Genomic DNA, 22,344 nt, shown 5'->3' with positions numbered 1-22,344 from the left:
CATGCATAGCTCTAATTTCTTTCTTTACATAAAATGTATGTTTAGTTCATAAGTCAGTCTCGCTAGTAAAATAGTACTGAAGTGCATTCCCTCACTGTTTGCAGAGGACGGTTTGCTTGGCGTCCTCAACTTCATTGCAGGCCGCTGCAATGAATCACTTGATGCTATCTTGACAGAGGTAAGTACTTCAAGACAGCCGATATATTAACATGTACAATAGCTGGACTGAAGCACAGTTGCGTTAATCTCTTTTTGTACTGCATGTGAGGCATGTTTCTGCCTATCACAACTTTCTGGGGGCACTGCGGGTCTGCTCTTCTCTCACTAGATGAGAGCTGCTGACCCTTTTGCTCAAGAGAACCTAAACACATGGATTTCATCTGACATCTGTTGCTTAAAACTAGTCCAAATGCTTAGCGAAAATTTAATGACCATGTTTTGTGCAGTTCCACTGTATTAGTTAGCTTTTATTTATGTCTTGGTTAGTGCATTTCTGAATAGTGTACATTGCGCACATAGGCTGTGACTTCCAGTAAGATATAGTTATTTCCATATCTTAATATACCCCCTTTTAGAAAAGTCTAAATATAACACACTTTATGAATGAATAGAAAGCCAAGGTATTTGCTTTTTCATGACCATAAAAAAGGGCCTTGTTGTGGAGTCACTTTAGGTTCGTGTAATACATTTCGTTTTTATTTCTGTTGTTTTGTTCCACAGACAGTGGCGGTCCCACTAATTCCATGCTTCTAGAGGGCATCTGATGGCTCCCTCGCACTACACATCGATGGGCAGCGATGTTTGTGACATCGTCACTGCTGGCAGGCCTGGCTGGCCTGCCTTTTCGCTTCGTTCTGGATCTTCCATTTGGTCTACCCAAAAAGGGCCCACAGGATTCTGACATTTATTGAGCACTGCTTTCTGGATTTGAGCTACACAAAGCCACAGATGAAAGCATTGGAGTTAGTCAATTTTTACACGAACTTTTGCTAGGCAAAAAATGTTCACATACATTTCCTCGGAAAAGTTTCTGTAAAAATTATTTTGCCTAACAAAAGCAGCCGCGGCTTCTGTGGCCGGCAGGCTGCCCAAGCCATCCAAGTGCTTGCTTTAGAGGGACACGAAAGAGAAAATTCATCAGAGATTTAATAAATATTTCTTCTAGAACACCAAAAAAACTCTTACTGTGATAATCGGCTTGATAAGCCAGACAACATGCAAAAACGAAAACTGATGTCACCACCACCGCCTTATAATTCCTACACCAGCTTGCTGTGACATGGAATTTGGCGGTGTCTGTTCGGGTCTAGTTCATGTTCTATTGGCCAATATTGATGAATTCTGTTCTAAAGGAGTCAAAGAATAAACTTAGTTGCAGTTTATGACTCCACACTGACGTGCTGGTGCTGCGTAAAATTTGAAAAACGAAAGTTAAATCTTCATTTTCTCTTGTAATAATCAGCTTATTGCCACAATGTTCATGAATATAAAGTTCTGAAAGGTTGTTTTATCAGTCTAAAATGATTTACTGTTTCTTTTTAGTGTCACTGTAATGGTCCTTTAGCAACAAAACGTGTGTTTGTATGCCACTGGTCTTCTCAGTGGGGGCAAAAGCACCAGCAGCATGCTGAATGGTTCTTTACCAACTGAATATTTGAAGGATGTCCTTTGCCACTAGGGTTAGGTGAACGTAGCTCTGTGTTAATCACCGCAAGTGTATTATACAAAACTTATTGGCCCAGAAATGGGTAATTCAGGGGGGGGGGTTGAATTAGCGATGTTTATTTCTTTTTTTTTCTTTATCAAAGATTACACTTTGTCATAACGCATTCACATTAGAGTAACTGTCGAGGGTAAGGTGGTTTGGTATTCAGACATGCCTGCTTTGTGTAAACAGTGCTAGATGAACAATACAAAGAAAGAGACCATAGATGCTGACTGGCAACATGAAGGGGATTGAGGACAGCTACAAATATATATCCTTGTAGTCGCGCCTAGATACCACTATGTTCAATTTGTGACACAAGCATATGGCATCCATCACAACCGCATGCCTAGAAACATACAAGCGCCACACGCACAATTACCTTTTAGACTATCTAAGAAGCACTACAATTTTTAGGCAACGAAATTGAAATCTGGCTTATACCCATGAATACCGCAGTACAGTTGTGCAACATGTTCCTCTTCTGTGGAAAAAGGGCTGCATACGTTTTCTTTGTGCACCAGGGCGAGTGGTATCAGTTAATGGCTGTTTTCAGATATATATTTTCAGTCATGTGTGTATTAGCAATCATCACTTTCCTCATTTGAGTGAGCGCCTTTTTTTAGAAAGTGTGAAAGTCGATAGAACATGTTGCTCTTGGTTGTATTTTTCTTCCTAACTATCCATGTATTGCACTGTGCCCCCATGTCTTGGGCAACCAGCTGTTTGAAGGTCAGTATGCTATCAATGGGTATAATGATCATCTCCAGTGCTAACTGCCTCATTTGCTTGTTGCAATACTTAACAGTTAGATTTTGTATATTGTGTCATTTGTTTGTTTTCACTTTACTTTAGTTTTACGGCATCTTGAATGCGTTGTGATAGTTTTTCTTTTGAATTGAAAGATTTGGTGGGCAGTTGCCGGCAGTGATGTTATAGTATGAATGCTTGCTGTATTTGTCACGATTGTGTCATTTCGCTAGGGCAGTAATGGTCATTAGCAGCAGATGCCATTTGTCCTTACGTGCAATATTTTCATGTTGCATAGTATTGTTCATGATGATCTATTGAATGCACTGCATACCCATGTTCTGGAGAACTGCCTGCTTGAAGGAATGATCTGCATATTCAGTAGGCGTAATGTGAACATCTCTACTACTGACTGTGTATTTAAGACTTAGAGTTTGTATTGCATGTCACTTGTTTGTTTTCACTATTCTTCAGTTTCACTACGTCTTGAATGTGTTGGGACAGTTTTTATTTCGCCGTGAGAGATGTGGGCAGTTGCCGGCACTAATGTGATAGTAGGAATGCTTGCTGTTTTTATCACATGATTGTTTCATTTCGTCTGGGGACGTAATTGCCGTTAGCAGCAGACGCCATTTGGCCTTAAGTGCAATAATTTTATGTTGCATAGTATAGTTCATAATGATCTATTGAATGCACTTCATGCCTATGTTCTGGAGAACTGCCTGTTTGAAGTAATGATCTGCAAGATATTGAGTGGGTCTAATTTGAACACATCTAGTACTGACTGTGTATTAAAGCGTTAGATTTTATATTGTGTGTTAGTTGTTTGTTTTCACTGTACTTTAGCGGGATTGCGCATTGAACGTGTTGTGATATATTTTATTTTGCTATGAGAGATCTAATGGGCCGTTACCAGCCCCAGTCTGTGTATTAGTACAAATATTTATTATGCTTATCACAGCATTTTTAAGGGCATAATTTTGTGATGATTAACTCATGCCTGACTTTTTTTATGAGAAACATGTCAGAACTAATAAACAATCACGCATGCTTGGGATCCTTGAAATCATCCTTGTAGTCTTTCAACTGTCCTCGAATCTTTAGTTGAGTGTGTTGTGCAAAGTGAGTTCTCTGCTCTGAATGAGCTATATTAAAAGTGATCGTATGGTAATACGCTGTACAATATACCTTCTTACAGAAGTAAAAGTACTCCCACATTTTTCTCTATAACCTCTCAAAACAAAGTAAACATTCACACAGGAAACACCACAGAGAGTGGCTGGCGGATGTAAAAAGAAACTTGCACATCAGCCCCAAGAAACTCTAGAAAGGGCTTGAAAAATTACTCTCGTAAGAAACTGAGCCATCCTGATGAACGAGGTAAAAATACTCCAAGATCAGCTCCAACAAACTCCAGAATGGGCTTGAAAAATTATTGTCAGGTAGAGCTAAGAAACCTTGATAACGAGGTAAAAAATACCTCCCCCCCCCCTATCAGTACCAAAAAAACGCGAGAATAGGCTTAAAAATAACTCCCAGGAATAGCCTAGAAAACTGGATAAATGACGTAAAAAATTAATTCCACATCACCTCCAACAAACTCCCGAATGGGCTTGAAAAATTACTGTCGGAAAAAGCTGCGAAAAGTTTGAAAGAGGTAAAAAATACTCACATCAGACCCAAGAAACACGCGAATGGGCTTGAAAAATAATTCTCAGGAATAGCCGCACGAACCTTGTGATCGAAGTAAAAATATGGTCCTACTATAATTCTCAGGAATAGCCGCACAAACCTTGTGATCGAAGTAAAAATATGGTTCTACTATCGTTCCTAAAAACGTCAACACAGATTAAAAATTACTCCCGTTTCTAGATACAAAAACTCCGTCAGCTTGCAAATAAATTTTTACCTTGACTGGTACGTAGTAAAAAAAAAAACACAGAAACGGGAATGCAATACGGGACGAGTGGTTTACTCCCATTTCGCGGTATTTCTGTTTACACTGTACTTCAGATCTGTTTCCGAAGTTAGATGTCAGTAGATCAAGTGTATCTCTTGCAAAAAAAGTATGCAGGAATTCCACTGGAGTTGTTTATAATTGTATAAACACAACCCCAAGTTTCAGTTGGCGCACCCACAAATTTTAAGTTGACCGAAACCCAAATTTTAGTTGGCCCACCCCCAAACTTCAAGTTGATCCACTGACAAATTTAAAGCAGGCCTACCCCCATTTTAGTTGGGCGACCCCCAAAATTTCACTTGCCCCACTCGCAAATTTCAAGTTGGCCCACGCCCTCAGTTTAGTTTGGCAACGCCTGAATTTCAATTAGCCCAGCCCTACTATAGGCTTCCCCATGTATTTTTTATGGAGTTCTATGTACCCCTATGGGTATGCATAAATCTGATCATATGGGTATTCTCTCTGATATGACTAGCTCTATATCATTTAAAAGATACCAATTATCTGCATTTACACTATTATAGTGATTAAATGTCCTAACGTCGTAAATTACGCATTTTTGTGCATGTACAAAGGATTAGCCTTTTCACGTGATTGACAGATTTTGCTGGAGTACTCGCCTAAGTATGCTTACGCATTAAAAAGTTACACTGAAGTTTGACTTGGTAAATGCGTGTTACGCGCAAGCCTATGGACGCAGCCAACATGTACAGCGAGCACCGCGGCGCCGTAGCACAAACGAAAAGGGGGCAAACACAGTTGCACACGCTACATGATGATGATGATGGTTTATGGGCATTCCCTTTGAAACGGGGCAGGGGCAAACAGCCACCTAGCCCGCTTGAATTAATCAGGTATGCTATCAGTGCTTTTTTCTTCTAGCATTATTGTATTATTATCGTTAGCCTATATTTATGTCCACTGCAGGACGAAGTGATCTCCTATTACCCCTGTCTTGCGCTAGCTGATTGCAACTTGCACCTGCAAATTCGCGAACTTCATCACCCCACCTAGTTTTCTGCCGTCCTCTACTGCGCTTCCCTTCTCTTGGTATTCATTCTGTAACGCTAATAGTCCACCGGTTATCCATCCTACGCATTACATAGCCTGCCATGTCTACATTGCCATGTATACATGGCAATGTATACATTTAATCATTTGTATCGCTTCCTAAGCCTGTAATGGATCTCGTCGTATCTGTCTCTTCCCTGCTTTTTTTTATACCAGTTTTCTGAACGTCTCTTGCTTATCTCAAGTACGGACCGGTTGATAATTCCGTCTACTTTAAATGCAAGTGCTTCTAGAAGCTGTAGTTTATGCACTGGTGTCGGCGGGCGGTTGTATCCCTTCGCATTCCATTGGGCCGTGCTGAGTGGTCTGCCGATTTCTGCTACAGGATACACATACCTCATCCAATTGCAAATATTTGCACCGGTATGTTTTTGTCCTTAGACAACCATCTCGAGCGTCCAATAGCAAGGCTACGTCAATAGCTACGTGTTATCGTACAGATTTTCCTTTAATTCATCAAATTGATCTCGATGGTGCAACCCCTGATGGTGCCACAGGGAAAGCGCATACAAAGAGACGCCTCGAACATGCACCGTATGCACCGAGGCGTCAAAGCACAAACGGAAAGGACGCGAACGCAGCGATTATCTTCTCCAGCTCTAGGTTCCTACGTCCTCGGGCGCTAGCTTCCCTCGAGGAGACAAACATAATTTCGCCACGTGTGCATAAACAATCTGCTTGAGGTGTTTGAAAGCATCGTACAGCCGTTTTCAGCTATGCTTGCAGACGTTCCGTTATAGCTCTACATTACATCAATGTTTAGTTTCGTGGGAATGCGTTTGTCCATATTCATGCGGCGCCATAGGGTTAGTATTCTAACTGTAGCCTAAATGCTGGGCGAAAACAAAATTGCAACCGCAAAGGCGCCGCCATGTTGCTACCTCTCATTTACTAAAGCTAAATATATTCGCAATATAATGCAAAACAAGTATTTACATAGAACACGTACATATGGATAATATGCAAAATCATTACGTATATTTTTTAGAAATACCACTACGGCCGTTCATAAAATTTTGATGTAAATTTATGGTGCGTGAGACGATAAGCTTGCAGGCGCATTAACTAGATGGTGCCACTATACTGAGGAAGGCTAACGTTCGCAAATGCCATTCGGTGCTTCAAATTGGATATCTTGTTGGGGTTGGAAGATAACCACCGATGGGTAGGCAGGTTTGCCTTGGAAGCCGAAGGAAAAACAACAAATGTGGAAGTGCGGGGTGACACGGGTTCAGCCTCTTTTGAAGTCATTGAAGCGGATAGTGAAAGTAGTTTTGAAGAAAGACTCAGGAACATGGATCAAAGTAAATGGCCGCCTAAAGTGCACAACTATCTGTGCCTGCAACACGTGGATACAGAATGGAGGAAGAGGTCAAGAAACTTGCCAACCAAATTCATGGTTACACAGGGTTAACCTGGACTGATCCGAAAGTGAAAGAAACAGAGACATCGAATTGGATGAAAAAAAACGGAAACTAAAAGACCACGGAGATTTACAAGAATGCGAAGAAAGAAATTAGAAGGCGAGATCGGTACGATAACACAAACGACAGTGTTTTGCTATTTGAGGGCACAGCTTGCTGGCTAAGGACAAAAACATACTGGAGCAAATATTCGCTGCAAGATGACGGATATGTGTGCTACCGCAAAAATCCGGAGACCACTCTACATTCTAAAGGAATGCGAATAGATTCACCCAATGAGAGCCGGATGTAACGTACAGCTTCCGGTAACGCTTAGATTTAATTTGGATGGAAGCAGTAGCCAGTCAGCAGTTGAGATAAGCAAGACACGTTTAGAGTTTAGGTAAAAAAAAGCCACCAAAAATTGATAGGACAGGATTTGCTATAAGCGTAGATAGAGAATTTAGATAAAGAAGTTTTAAAGAACAAAAAACAGAAGATTTTGAAGATGCATACAAAAATGCAAGAATGGAAAACATATACAGTATACCTGAATAAATCAAGCAGGCTAGATAACTATTTCTCACCACTCAGTTTCAAAGAGGATGCCAATAAAATTATTATGGCCATTTAGCTCGTGATTGGGCTCGTTGCCCGTCTCCTCTGAATCGCATCACTTTGTCTGCGCCTGCGCGCCTGCACAAAGTAGCAGCATGGAGGCGCCCATGTGGTTATGATTTTAATGCATGGGCGTTAAGCGGAACTTTTCCTGCACAGTCGGTAATATTAAATCTAGATGCCGTGCTCTTCATGTTAAGTGCATTGTGTGGCTTATATATAGCTTTCGTGGTTTAATGAGAAGCGTTGCATGTAATTACTGAACTCTCGTTTTTCATTTTTATCCCTTATACGAGGTTACTGGAAGGGCTTCCTGGTTCCTTCTGTGAACAAAATGCGGCACCCGTTTAGATTTGTTTAAATTTGCGTGCAGGTTATGGGGACTGTGTAGGTGACTTTCAAAGCGTGGACTAATTACGGCATAAGCAGTAGATTAGAAATGCAAGTGATCCGCGGCGTTGTATGTTTAACCAATAATGCTGAGTTTGGTTTCCAATGGACCAGTCATATCCAAACAACATTTATATTACGTGATTTATTACTTGAAACTGACGTCTTTCTTGCAACAATACAGAAGAACCAGCTTCGCGGGAAATCGGGTTGATTTTCCCAGGGCGCTCAAGTGTTCCACATGTTTTTAAAGAGCTTTTAACGAAAACTTCATGCACACAGCGTGGATAATTTCATCGCGTTTGCTCGGCGACTTGATTGCCGGCAAGGACAAGTTGTACTTAGAAAATGTTCGTGCGCGCATTTTGGTAGCTGTAACCAGCCGACTAAAGATCGTTGCCAAGAGAACAATTGGGCGTGTACATTGGCTACCGTTGAGAGAGCATCATTTATCGCTAGCCGTCATTCACAGCAGCAGTGCTGTCCAATCCCTGTGGTGCAGGCGCTTAGATTGAAGAGCATTTCGAACTTCTACGCACACAGGCCGAGCGCAGACTAAACGGCCGCTTTTGTGGCAGCAAAGCTGAAAATAGAGAAATACTGCAGGTACGACAGCTTTTATTTCGCACAAAAAGTGTCTGCCGTTTTCTGTACACGCTGTACAGTAGGATGTGCTACATCCTTTCATACTGGAACACAGCTTGCGTCAATTTAACATGGTTAAAGCCTTAGTGGTGGATTGGCTACTCCGTCTTTGAATTGATACTTGAATGATTGCGCATTTTTAAACAGCCGGAATGCAATGGGAATAGGATAGTGGCGCCAGTAGGACACATGAAATGAAAATGGAATTGGAACCACAGACTCCTGAATAGGGTTTGAATGGAACGGGCACATAGTCCTGAAAAGCTAAATGTTTGTTTTGAGCAGCAGCATTCAAACCAATAAATTTGCTATTTGGACTGAATGAGACATGGCAAACACGTAGTGTTTCTCCTGCGATTTTTTCAGTATATACCTATGGGTAAAGAAATTCCCCCGCGATAATTATTAACAATACCGGATTCCGCACATTCTACCCATCTGAACAAATGGATCCTTCGTGCATTACAAGAATGAATTGCATTTAAATAACCAATATTCTAGCTGTCAAGATATATGATTCGGTTAAGCAAGAGCACAACTAACCGCGACACAAAGATGGAGGCCAAAATAACGTCGCAAAAAGTTCTACCCTGCACGACTATTAGATGATTTGGAATGCATGCCATGTTTTTGGCGCACTGATGAGTGTTCAGAACGTGTCACAGCAGGCGGTCAATGAGGAGTCCTGAAAAGAAATGTTGCTTCTTAGTCTACCTGTAAATGCGAAACAAAATGCACCGCAACACATCTCAATGTGTTCCGCTTTTGCGTCAGTCGTCAAAGTGAGAGAATAATCCAGCTGGATGGTAATGTCGTGCTAATGCCGTCCTTGTTTAACCCTCTGTAGTACGCAGAGTACGCGTTTTCATTGAACGCACACGTCAACGCATTCAATGTCTCGTGTTGTCCTCTTGTACTCACGCCGCATGCTGCAACTTCGGCTATGGAACTGAAAAGGGGGTGCGTGACTAGCTTTTGTAAGGAGCAGCATCGCTGGAGATCCGTGAGCGCATTTTGTTTGAAGGCTCCGGTTTGACGCTCAGTACAGCGGTTGAAATAGGCGGACACTTAAAAGTCGAAGTAAAAGAGTTCAGTCATAGAGAAAGAAATTCAACAAGAGGGGACACTCGGCAAAAACTGGCAACAGGAAACACGTCACCATACGTAACGCTATACTTTTGACGCCCAACCTTAGCTGCCACGAGCATCGAAAAAAAAGAAAGTGAAGTTAACATGCATTCATTTATTTTTTAAATTCTTTCCCGGGAAAACTAAAACGTTTTGCGCATAAATGAACTTAAGCTTTGCGACTTATTTTCCTTGCCTTACCTAGCCACAGGTCAATGACGCGCCAGAGAGAGAGAGAAAAACATTTATTTAGACCATTCAGATCGTTGATCTTGAGGACGAGTGGGTGGTGTCCTCATTCCAGGACTCCACTGGCCATGGCTGCTCGACGTACTTGCTGGACGAGAGCTTGTTGCCCCGCCAGGGTATCGCCGGTCAGCTGTACCTCCCACCGCTCAAATGACGTGTTAGGCGTCTTTAAATGTTGAGGTTTGCCCCCGCACCCCCACGAGATGTGAAAGAGTGTAGGGCGTGTGTCGCCGCACCAGGGGCAGATGCCGCGATATGTTTGTGGGTATATTTTGCTGTATCTGTGTAGGTTTGGGAATGTGTTTGTTTGGATAAGTCTGAGGGCTATTGCCTCTTCAGTGCTGAGATTTTTGTGAGGGGGAGGATAAATCCTGCGGTTGAGTCGCTGGATTTCGAGTCGGTCGCAGTAATTTGATGGCAGGGGCACAAAGGTAAAGGGAGGGGATTGATAAGACGATTGGTTTTGCCCCGCTCGGTTAATTAGCGCTCGAGCTAAGGCGTTCGCCCTTTCGTTCCCCTCCAGTCCCGCGTGACCCGGCGTCCAAGTGATTTGATGGGTTTCTTGTAGCCTCGGGCCTAGAATTTGAGCCGCCAGCACCGGTGTCGCTCACAAATTCCCCGGGAATGACCAGGATCTGATTGACACCCTAAAAACCAGATACCTGGGTAGCGACCCCATACATGACGCGCCAGATACATGCGTCATCCACCAGACACTCCCCCGAAGCCAACGAGTGTAGCCGCGCGCGCGCTTGAGCGCTCGCCCGCGGCGACCCATCTGTCCCACTTTTTTTTAAGGTAGCCTGGTTTCATGGGCTCCCGGTGTAATCTTGCGTTCATTCTGCACTGGGACAAGACACCACTGCACTAATGGACTACGGCATGGTGAGAAATCTTGTTTCACAATCTACGACGCAATTAGGCTTACGGCACGGGACCGAGACTTAAGACGCAGTTAGCGAAAAGCAGCTCGGCCATCCTGGCGCAGTTAATTTGAGTTAATGAATCGTGCTGAGACATGTTTCCGACACTTCCTAGGATATTATGGTAACTTATTTCGGTTTTTGAGCCACATTGACCGCACAGGGCGCCGTGTCGCAGTTAGCGAGAACTAACTCGGCCGTGGTGCGTAGTCTAGCGCATCTTGCTAGGAGAAGTTTGTGCAGCTTTCTCTGACGCCAGACATTACTGAAAAGTAATTTCGTTACTTTATGGGGTACTTTTGAGGCACGCTGGCCGCACACCGCGCTGTGACGCAGTTAGCGATAAGCAGCTCGGCCGTGGTTTGGCGTTAGTTAGTTAGTTTGGCGTGTAATGAATCTTAGAGGGATAAGTCTGAGACGTTTTTTGTGGCTCCGCTACAACATATACCTTCTTTCGGTAGTCACGTCTGTTGAAAATGCGATGGGCGATTGCCAAGAGTGATAACATGGGGTGTGCTGCTGGCGCCGGCAGAACGCGTGAAAGATCAGTAACTTGTAACGAACATATCAGAAACTTGTAATTCGAAAATTCCGTTTTCTAAAGCACTGAAAAACGCCCACGCATTTGTCTTGAGTGCCTGCGTCCGTCACTATCTATGTAGCGTACCGTCACGTCGCCCGAGGCCAAGTTTTGGAAACGCGAAGTCGCCTGTGTATTTGTGCTGCCAAAGTGCAGGAAATAATGCCCGGAAATGGGGGAACGCTTGGAAATCAGATGTTTTCATATTTTATGGTATTGTTTGGGATTTTCTACGCCATGTATGTAAAAGCGAATTGCTTTTGTTTGTAATGCCGCCCATTCACAGCTTTCGCACGTTTCGCCTCTACACGCAGTATTCCTGCGTCTAAATAGCAAAATGACACATGCTTGTAACATGCTGTTACGTGCTTGTAAATGTGACATGCTTGTAATTAACTTTTTTTCAGCTGGTGCCGTCCGGTGGAGCTTCATACAGGAACTACTGCGCTACTGCCTTACCTGCTGAGGTTACAACGTTGGATGAACGCACAAAACGCGCAGAACGATCTTTTATATAGAGCAAAATAAACATTTCTTCATTGCACAAAAGGTCTTGCATCTACTTTGTGAAATTGCACGTGGCACAGATTCGATGGGACTTTACGAGATCTTTCGCAATCATTTTTACTAAATAATGAACCGATTCTGCACGAAGCACAAAAAAAATTTAAAATAAAAAGGAGGGGGGGGGGGGGCGTCGCAGCCGGCGTGCTAGTTTGCGTTGAAAATACGCGCGCCCAAAACCGAAACTGGAAGTTATTGACGCCGACCGCGTGGCACGCTGCACTCAATTCGGCCACTGGGCCCTATGGGAGTGTCACCTCTTGGTTGAATTCCTTTCTCTATGGTTCTGTGCTGATACAGCGGTGCAACAGGTCACTTCTAAGCCGGCAAGCGCAACTGCCGTTAAAGCTTCAGGTGCGTGCTGCTCGAAAGCGCATCGCACCAACGCGTCGGACTGTCCTGCCGAGAAGGCATGGTGCTGAAAATGCAACAAATGTCATTTCGCTTTAGTGTGCTAGTCGAAACGCAAGTACAATCGTCGGGATCATGGTGGAAAAGGAGAATCGTTAGAAGCGACCAATGCGGTTACCGTTCTGAGCCTGGGCACCGACGGCACGCCAGGAAAAGGAATTCACGTGTACCTAAGCGTTAATGACTTCAGCCTGCGGTTTCTCGTTGACACCGGCTCTTCTGTCTCGCTTCTCAATGACGAAATTTTTCGGAAGCGCTTCGCCGTTTGCTGATTCACCGGTTTGCTGATTCACCTAATGCAACGCTACTAGACTACTCACGTAAACAGATTCATGTGAGAGGTTGCTTGCTCGCGGATGTCGGTCTACAAGCAGCCACGTACGTGTATTCTGTTTAATGTGGCAAAATGTGGCACATTGCTTTTGGGAATTGATGTCATAAGGAACCTTCAACTTCGAATTCAAGGAGACACACTCAGCTATCTTCAGATCAACGTGCAATAACCGACAGTGCTGCCAGCCAGACTTCTCGAAAAGTTTTCGCATCTCTTCTCTGGGCAAGTAGGCCTGGCCAAACGTTTTGAGCATCAAATCAAGATTCGCCCGTCGAGCAAACCTGTCATTGCAAAACTACGTAGGCTGCCATTTGCGTTACTAAACAGGGTGTTGGAGGAGTTAAAGTGCCTGCAACAGTGCGGCATCATTAAACGCGTGGACGCTGCCCAGTGGATATCCCCGCCATTGTTGTGCAAAAAAGAAGTCGTACAATACGCCTATGTGTTAATTTACGAGAACCCAACACAGCAGTTATTGTAGATGGTTTTCCACTCCTGCACACGCAAGAACTTTAGCACCAGTTCACTGGGGCAATAAGCTTTTCGAAGCTGTAATTGAAAGTGGCGTACCACCAGCTGAAGCTGACAATCGACAGCCGTCAGTTCATAACATTCATCACACACGACGGTCTCTTCGGGTTCAAGCGGGTTTGTCCCCGCAGGGGCGTCTGCGCAAGCAGGCGTTTGGTGAGTTGCGCCACCACGTACCCCAGCACACGAGGGTTGGACCCTTCCGCGTCTATCCGTGCGCGGCTGAGCCGTGTCCGGGGAAAAGGGGATCCTGGTGGTTGAGCCGATGCCGAGTGCTTGGACCTTTATGGCCCCTCGGTGGAGGCAACACACCTCTTTGGCCTCTGCTTCACGTAGACGGCACCCCCGGACTGACCCACCCGGGGGAAATCGGTAGTTGCCTTTTCCTGTCTCTCTCTCCAATCTTCGTCTTTTCCTCTCACTTTCAATCTCTCCTGTCTTCTTCTCTCTTCCATTTACTTCCAACATTCCTGGCAGCAAGGGTTAACCTTGTGTGTCATAACCACCCTTGGTTATACGTATTTGGTTATAGCGGGAACGTACAGCTGGCGTTTGTGGGGCTTGTGTCTACAGGTCCTACAGCGTCCCCTCGTTGGGCTCCATGGTGGGTGGCTGGCGTTCCTGCCGAAAGATCATTATTTTTCATGGCTTTTTCTTTCCCCGCGTTACCCGATCGCCCCCTTAAGCGTGGGCGCACCGAAGACTTATTCAAATTTTTTGGCCGCCAACCTGAAAACTTCCCTCGGTTCCACGTTGTCCGCTGTGAAAAACCCGAAATTGACGGTGAGAATGATCTCACCTTTCCTAGTTTCAAAATGTCTAACGGAAACATTTGGCGCAGGCTACAAAGCATCAAAGATGGCTAGCGGCGATCTCCTATTGGAACTCCGCGATAAGAACCAACATGACAAGCTCCATAACCTAGCCTCATTTGGGGACATCCCAGTGACAATTACCCCGCACCGCACAATGAACACCACCCGTGGAGTGGTCTCCGATGACGACCTGATGCATCTGGAAGAAACTGAACTATTAGAAGGCTGGAGCGAGCAAAACGTAATCAATGTGAAGAGAATCATGCTACGGCGCGATGGAAAAGAGATGAAAACAAAGCATCTAATACTTACATTTGGTTCAAGTGTGCTTCCTGAAACTATTGAGGCAGGGTACGTGAAACTCCGGGTAAGAAGTGCCAGCGATTCGGCCACAGTTCGCAGAACTGCCGAGGTCGACAAACGTGTGCGAAATGTAGTGCCAATGAACACCTCGCTGAATCATGTGAAAACGCCCTCCACTGTGTGAACTGTGACGGGGACCACGCCGCGTACTCGCGGTCGTGCCCATCATGGAAAAAAGAAAAAGAAATTGTCGCAATCAAAGTAAAAGAAAACATCTCATTCAAGGAGGCACGAAGGCGGGTATTATCCCTGCCCAAGAACACTTTTGCCGAAGTGGTGCGTCAGGGGGCAGCGCCACAACGGCCTCCGGCAGCTGTCCGGCCCACACGCAGTGAGCCGCCAGCGACGCCATCCGCCCCCTCGGCGGCTGCAGCTAGCGCTGCTCCGCCAACTCACAAGAAGGGGCCATCGACCTCTGGGCTGGTGGCCTCCAGGGTCCCATCTCTTGAGGCGAGACCCTCAAGGCGAACACACCGCTCGCAAGAGCGGATGCCCAGCGCCTCAGGAGAGGCGATGGACACAACGTCCAGCCAAGCGGCGCATCCAGCGCCTATGGAGCGGCGGGGGTCTCTCGACCGCTCCAAAAAAGAGAAACTGCGCATTACGGGGCCTGAGAAGGGCTCTGTAATCTAAGGTATTGCACACCTAAGCACACAGCACAAATCTCTTTTCAATATGGGGACGCAAATAATTCAATGGAACGTCAGGGGTCTACTTCACAATCTTGATGACGTTAAAGAACTCATTCGCAAATAAAGTCCCAGGGTGCTGTGTGTTCAGGAAACACACCTCAAACATACGCAAACAAATTTTCTTCCACAATATTCTATTTTTCGTAAAGATCGTGATGATGCAGTCGTGTCATCCGGCGGTACGGCTATTATAGTCGATAGAGGTGTTGCCTGTCGAGAGCTAAAACTTCGTACGCCCCTAGAGGCAGTTGCTGTGCAAGCGGTGTTGTTTAACAAGCTAATTACAATCACCTCTGTATACATTCCTCCTAACTATCAACTTCACAAAACCGAATTTCAAAATTACATAGATGAACTTCCTGAGCCATACATTGTTGCCGGAGACCTAAATGAGCATAACACTCTATGGGGAGACTCCCGTTGCGATGGACGAGGGCGCTTAATAGAAAACTTCCTCTATTCATCTGGTGCATGCTTGCTCAATAAGAAGGAGCCGACGTACTATAGCGTTGCACACAACACCTACTCCTCAATTGACTTAAGCATAGTATCCAGTACTCTCCTGCCGTACCTCGAATGGCGCGTTATTAAGAATCCTTATGGAAGTGACCACTTTCCGATAGTTCTAAATTATACAGCACAGGATCAATGCGCCCAATATCTTTCTCGATGGAAGGTTGACTCTGCCAACTGGGAACTATTTAATCAACTTACACGTTTAGACAGGGACATTTCTGGTATCAATATCGACAATGATGTGGCTTACTTAACAAGTTTTATAATAAACGCTGCCACAAAATGCATCCAACAAACAAATGGACCGTCTAGTAAACGCCGCATTCCGTGGTGGAATGCCGAATGTCAAAAGGCAAGGAAAAAACAGAACAAAGCTTGGGGGCTGCTACGTGGCTCCCCAACAGCCGAAAATCTCATTAATTTTAAACAAGCAAAGTCGCAGGGAAGAAGAACACGTCGACGAGCTAAGAGATAGTTGGGAGAAGTATATATCCAGCATTAATTCGTACACTGATGAGAGAAAGGTCTGGAACCGAGTAAATAAACTAAAAGGCCGACAATCTCACCCTTTACCCCTAGTAAATACCCAAGGTGACAGCCTGGAAAATCAGGCAGACTTTCTAGGTGAGCACTTTGAACAAATCTCGAGTGCATCAAACTACACACGCACTTTCCTGCGATTCAAAGAACACGCAGAGCGACAACACCTTGAACGCAAATGTGGAAGAAATGAAGCGTACAATCGCCCATTCAGTTTAGCTGAACTTCACGCATCTTTGAATTGTTGCAACAACTCGGCGCCAGGTAGTGATCGCATCATCTATGAAATGATCAAACACTTACACTCAGAAACACTAAATACACTTCTATCCCTTTTCAATGCTATATGGGCAACTGGATACATTCCATCTGCTTGGAAAGAAGCTATTGTTATCCCCATACTTAAACAAGGCAAGGATCCCTCTCTAGCCAGTAGTTACAGACCAATAGCTCTAACAAGCTGTCTGTGCAAGCTCTTTGAAAAAATGATAAACAGACGCCTAATATGTTTCCTGGAAAATCACAAAATTCTAGACCCCTTCCAGTGTGGTTTCCGAGAAGGTAGATCGACAACAGACCACCTCGTTCGCATCGAGGCCAACATCAGGGATGCCTTTATACATAAACAATTCCTTCTTTCAGTATTTCTTGACCTAGAGAAGGCATACGATACGACATGGCGTTTTGGTATCCTTCGGGACCTTTCTTCAATGGGTGTCCGTGGCAACATGTTGAACACAATCGAAAGCTATCTCTCTGACCGCACGTTTCGTGTAAGAGTGGGCAACAGTTTGTCTAGAACATTCACCCAAGAGACCGGTGTGCCACAGGGAGGCGTGCTTAGTTGCACGCTCTTTGTCGTAAAAATGAATTCACTTCACACAGTCATTCCACGCACCATGTTTTACTCTGTATACGTCGACGATGTGCAGATAGGTTTTAAATCCTGCAATCTTGCTATCTGCGAACGCCAGGTCCAGCTTGGCTTAAACAAGTTATGTAGATGGGCGGATGAAAATGGGTTTAAAGTGAACACGCAGAAAAGTACTTGCATGCTTTTCTCCAAGAAGAGAGGCGCAACGCCAACCCCTAGTATTTTTATTAATGGAGATGAACTCAGTGTCAGCAGTGAACATAAATTCTTAGGAATTATCTTGGATTCAAAACTAACGTTTATACCCCACATCAAATACCTCAGGACGAAATGCATGAAAACAATGAACCTCCTTAAGCTTCTGTCCCACACCACATGGGGTAGCGACAGGAAGTGCCTATTGGACCTGTACAAAAGTCTTGTACGTACACGTTTAGACTATGGTGCCGTTGTGTACCACTCTGCCGCACCGTGCGCGTTGAAGATGCTAGATCCGATTCATCATTTAGGTATCCGCCTGGCCACAGGTGCTTTCAGGACAAGTCCTATACAAAGCCTATACGCAGAATCAAACGAGTGGTCACTTACCTTGCAGAGGTCATACTCTAGCTTTGCATATTTTCTGAAGGTACACGCAAATCCTGAACATCCGTGTTACGCTACCATAAATGATATGACTTGCACCACACTGTTCCGTAACCGACCCACAGCAAAGGAGCCCTTCTCACTGCGTGTGAGGAAGCTCAGTGATGAAATGGGTGTCCCACTTTTAGAACCTCGTCTAAAAGCCCCAGCAAAGCTCTTACCACCGTGGCAGTGGCAGCTCATTAAATGTGATACATCATTTGTTCATGTTACAAAGCATGCTCCAGAGGCACACATCCGAATGCACTTCCTCGAACTGCAGCTAAAGTACTCATGCCCAGAATTTTATACTGACGCATCGAAGTCCCATGCTGGCGTGTCTTATGCAGCCGTTGGTCCGTCTTTCTCAGAATCTGACGTCTTGCACCCGGAAACAAGCATCTTTTCCGCGGAGGCTTACGCAGTACTGTCGGCTGTTAAATGCATCAGGAAAACCAATCTACCCAATGCCATCATATTCACTGACTCCTTGAGTGTAGTAAAGTCCTTAATGTCACTCCGCAAACACAATAACCCTGTACTCAACGAGCTTTATTCACTTCTGTGCACTGCGTACTTATCTAACCAGCTTATTGTGATCTGCTGGGTGCCAGGCCACAGAGGCATCGAAGGGAACATGCTGGCAGACCAGATGGCCACATCTCTTACAGCGAAAGCTAGCAACACTTTCATATCTGTACCTGTGACAGACTTGAAGCCTTTTCTCTGCAGAAAAATTAGGACATATTGGCAGCAAATGTGGGACACTGAAACGTCGAATAAGCTGCATTTAATTAAACCTCAGTTGGGTAATTGGCGACCAACAACAAAAATACGGCGAACTGAAGTAATTCTTTGTCGACTTAGGATAGGCCATACCTACGGGACCCACTCTTACTTGCTGTCTGGGGCGGAACCTCCCATCTGCGCTAAATGTGGAGAGAGGCTGACCGTCCTACATGTCCTGATAGAGTGCCGCGAATCAGAAGCTGAAAGAAAAAAGCACTTTCCTCTAGCTTACAAAGAAAACATTCCTCTTCATCCAGCAATGTTCCTTCATGTGGACTCATTTTTCAACAGCAAATCACTTTTAAACTATTTACATGATGTTGATTCACTACAAGTTCTACGCCCAATAAATTCGTAGCATGACCTCTCAACAGAGGCTACTGCTGCGATACTACCATTTGTATGGCACGTGCCTCCAAAGCCTTGCACACAAGGTTCTTGATGAGGCAGCAGTGCCACTGGCACTTACAAATTTTAGAAAATCATCCTCTTAAAGCATGTTTTACGTCTCACAGGACACTTTAAAGCCATTGCCATAATTTTAATACATTTATGTTTTACGCACTGTACCGCGACTCTGCTTTTAGGCCCATATACAGCCGTGTTCAATCCTTTCCACTTCACCGTTCAATTAAATATTCATAATCATTTGCATGGCGCTCTTTGGCCAGACCTGGCCCTTGCGCCACTAAACATCACATATCATCATCAAGCGGGTTTGTTTTGGACTCGCCCCAGCGCCAGCAGCCTTCGGGAAGATGGTGTGTGCTATTCTGTGGGGATGCAGGTGAGTTGCTTGTCGTATTGACCTCATCATGTGGGGAAGCACGGTCAAGGAGCATAACGAGAATTTAGAAAATGTTTTCCAGCGCATCTCCAATGCTGGGTTGAAGCTAAGGGACAAGTGTGTGTTTGGCGTCGAAGAGTTGACTTTTATAGGGCATGCAGTAGGCAAGGAGGGTCTTCCTTGTCTTCATTCGAAACTGGAGGGCATTGAATGTGCACCCGTGCCAATGAACGCACCAGCACTTCCCTCATTCCTGGGAGTCGAAGGGTAAAACTCTGGTTTTGTGCCACATTACGCCGAGATGGTGGAACCCCTCAGGAAACTACTGCCTCAAGGGCAAGCGTCCAACTGGAATGCTGTGTCACAAAGGAGCTTTGAGCAGGTCAAGCGGTCTTTGTTGTCATGTGAAGTAATCCATATGTTTGACCCGCCGCTTCCAGTGGTGGTAACAACAGATGCTTCTGACACAGGCCTGGGCGCTGTCTTTCAGCAGCCAGCTATAAAACTGCTGCGTACGATTGCTTTTGCATCCAGGTCACTTACAGCTGCAAAGAGAAAGTACTCTGCCGTGGAGAAACAAGCACCGGAGTGCTTGTTTGCCTGTGAACGCTAGCATGTGTACCTCTGTGGAAGACGAATTCTTAGGACTGTCCACCAAGCACTTGTGACTCTGCATTCAACGAGAAAAAATGGGAGGAGGCCATTGCGTATCGCAAGACGGTCAGTCAGGTAGCTGTACTATGACTTCTGCATTGTCTATCAAAATGGTGTTACATTGTAGTATGCAGACACATTGTCTAGGTTACCTACGGTATCAGCCACACCACCTGATATAGAAGAGGAAGTGATTTCCTTTGTTTCATTTTGCGTTACCAAGGAGCAGTTGTAAGCAGCAACAGCTGTAGATAAGACGCTACAGTAAGTGGCCAAGTACAGCCTCCCGTATTTTTACCTATATTGCACGAGCGTCCATAACGCGTCATTTTAGCGCATTTAAGCGGCTATAATGAGCGAGAGCGTCAGAAGTACTCTAAAGTGCACTAAGCACTCTCCTGTGCAAGAGTCGTCTAATTGTTCGTAGTAGTCTAAGTGTTCTCACGCGATATATCTAAACATGCGGGAGGCTGTGCATCGAAACAGGATGGACTTGCCAAAAGGATGCTACCACAGAAGCTGATGCTATTTGATTAGTTACAAGAACAACTGTATGTTGTCGATCGCTTGGTTTTGATTGAGGAAAGAGTAGTTGTACCAGAAGTGTTGACGGCGGATCTAGTTTCCTTGGCGCATTAAGTGCATCCTAGCATCACACGAACAAAACAAACATTGCGAGACAAGTACTGATGGCCTAATGTGGTTAGACAGGTGGAAGACGCAGTGGGAAGCTGCTATGTGTGTCAGTCTGCAGATAAGTCTGCAAAGACTTCCGTTGCTCCACTGAATCCTGCTGTCTTTCCAAGAGAGCCCTTCGAAAAGTTGGCTATGGACATTGTTGGGCCGCTGAACTTGCCTGCAGCAACGAGCCCGAAGCTTATCATCACGTTGGTGGACATACCCGAAGTCTGCTTTTCAAACACAGTGACATCACAAGTCGCGATAGACTTTCTAAGAACAGTTTTAGCCGAGATGGCTACCCGGATGAGCTCGTGACTGACAACGAACATCAGTTCTAGTCCGAGTTCGATAAGTTTTTACAATGGGCGGTAACCACTGTTTCTCGTCTGTGTATTACCCCAGGATAATGGGTTAGTCCAGCGTTTTACCCGAAGCCTAAAGGATTTTATTCAGCTGTCAGTTTTGGAGCTACGACCCCTGAAGTTGGCTATCCTGGATTACTTGGCAGTTTATAGGGATTCACCACACTACCACCACAGCAGTTTCCCCTGCAAAGCTCCTAGAGAAAGGTGCCCAAAATTAAGGAGACAGATGTGCTTGTTAGAAAACCAGGAGCGTGTGCATAGGAAGAAGTGGCATATTTTCGTCCACTGAAAGTGATCAAGCAGCTGCCTAGGGGAGCATTCAGGCTTGAAGATGAACGTTGTTGGAATTGGATAGATGGCGCGGAAGTTGCAACCAGCAGAAGACCCAGCTCCGACGGAACGGCTCGGCACGGCTCACAGAGCGATAGAAAATCGGCTTCCTCTCTCCAAAATAACCGCCACTCTCTTTTACTGAACCATGGCTCACTCGTTCTTAAAAAAAACTGTGGCTCCAATCCACGCTGGGAAGGAGGTTGGACAGCGAAGCTGTAAACAGCACCCACAACGATTGCCCATTGTGACGTCGCTTGAATTAACACACTCTGCCCTACAAAGAGTGAAACCAGAGACAAATGAAATATACTTAACCACACCCCTTATTACTTCACAACATTATATTCACACCGTTCTTCTGGCGTCTATACTTTCCGTGGTAGCCTGGAATGGACTGAATGAGTTGCTAGACCGTGGGGACGTCACTACGTTATTTCTATGCTGCTTGGTACTTTTCCACTGGGAGTAGCTTACGCAGCAGTATTCTTTACCGGGAAACACACGCGGGTGAAGGAACGTGCTTCGCATTATTCGCCGACGTCATTAGCATACATTATACGGTTTGCACTTTACACAAGAGTTTTCAATGACGTCAACACCTTTCGAAGAAGCTGCAAACCTAATGTTTACCGGAATACGTCGGAGGGTGTTCCTATTGTTCACACACGCCTTATTTATTTATTTATTTATTTATTTATTTATTTATTATTTATTTATTTATTTAAGTACCCTAAAGGCCCGTTAGGGCATTACATAGGGGGGGATGGAAAAGGTCAAATGGACGTGCACTGTGTAGAATATAAATAATATGGCAAGCTCTGAGGTACAGTAAAATTATCAAAACGTGCAACAGATATAAAGAAACGAAAACAACAACGAAAACGATGTTTATACAATATCTGGTAGCGTAAAAAACGCAAGAGAACTGAAAACGCGAAGAGGACTACAGATACAGACAAGATGTTTCGCAAGTACATATCAGATGAAATGGAAAAAATTATACAATACTAAGCACATAAAAACATGTTCAAGTAAATATTCAAGCGTAA

Source organism: Dermacentor silvarum, chromosome 4 (genome assembly GCF_013339745.2).
Source record: "Dermacentor silvarum isolate Dsil-2018 chromosome 4, BIME_Dsil_1.4, whole genome shotgun sequence".
In the NCBI taxonomy this organism is placed as follows: domain Eukaryota; kingdom Metazoa; phylum Arthropoda; class Arachnida; order Ixodida; family Ixodidae; genus Dermacentor; species Dermacentor silvarum.
Note: the sequence above shows the minus strand (reverse complement) of the source record.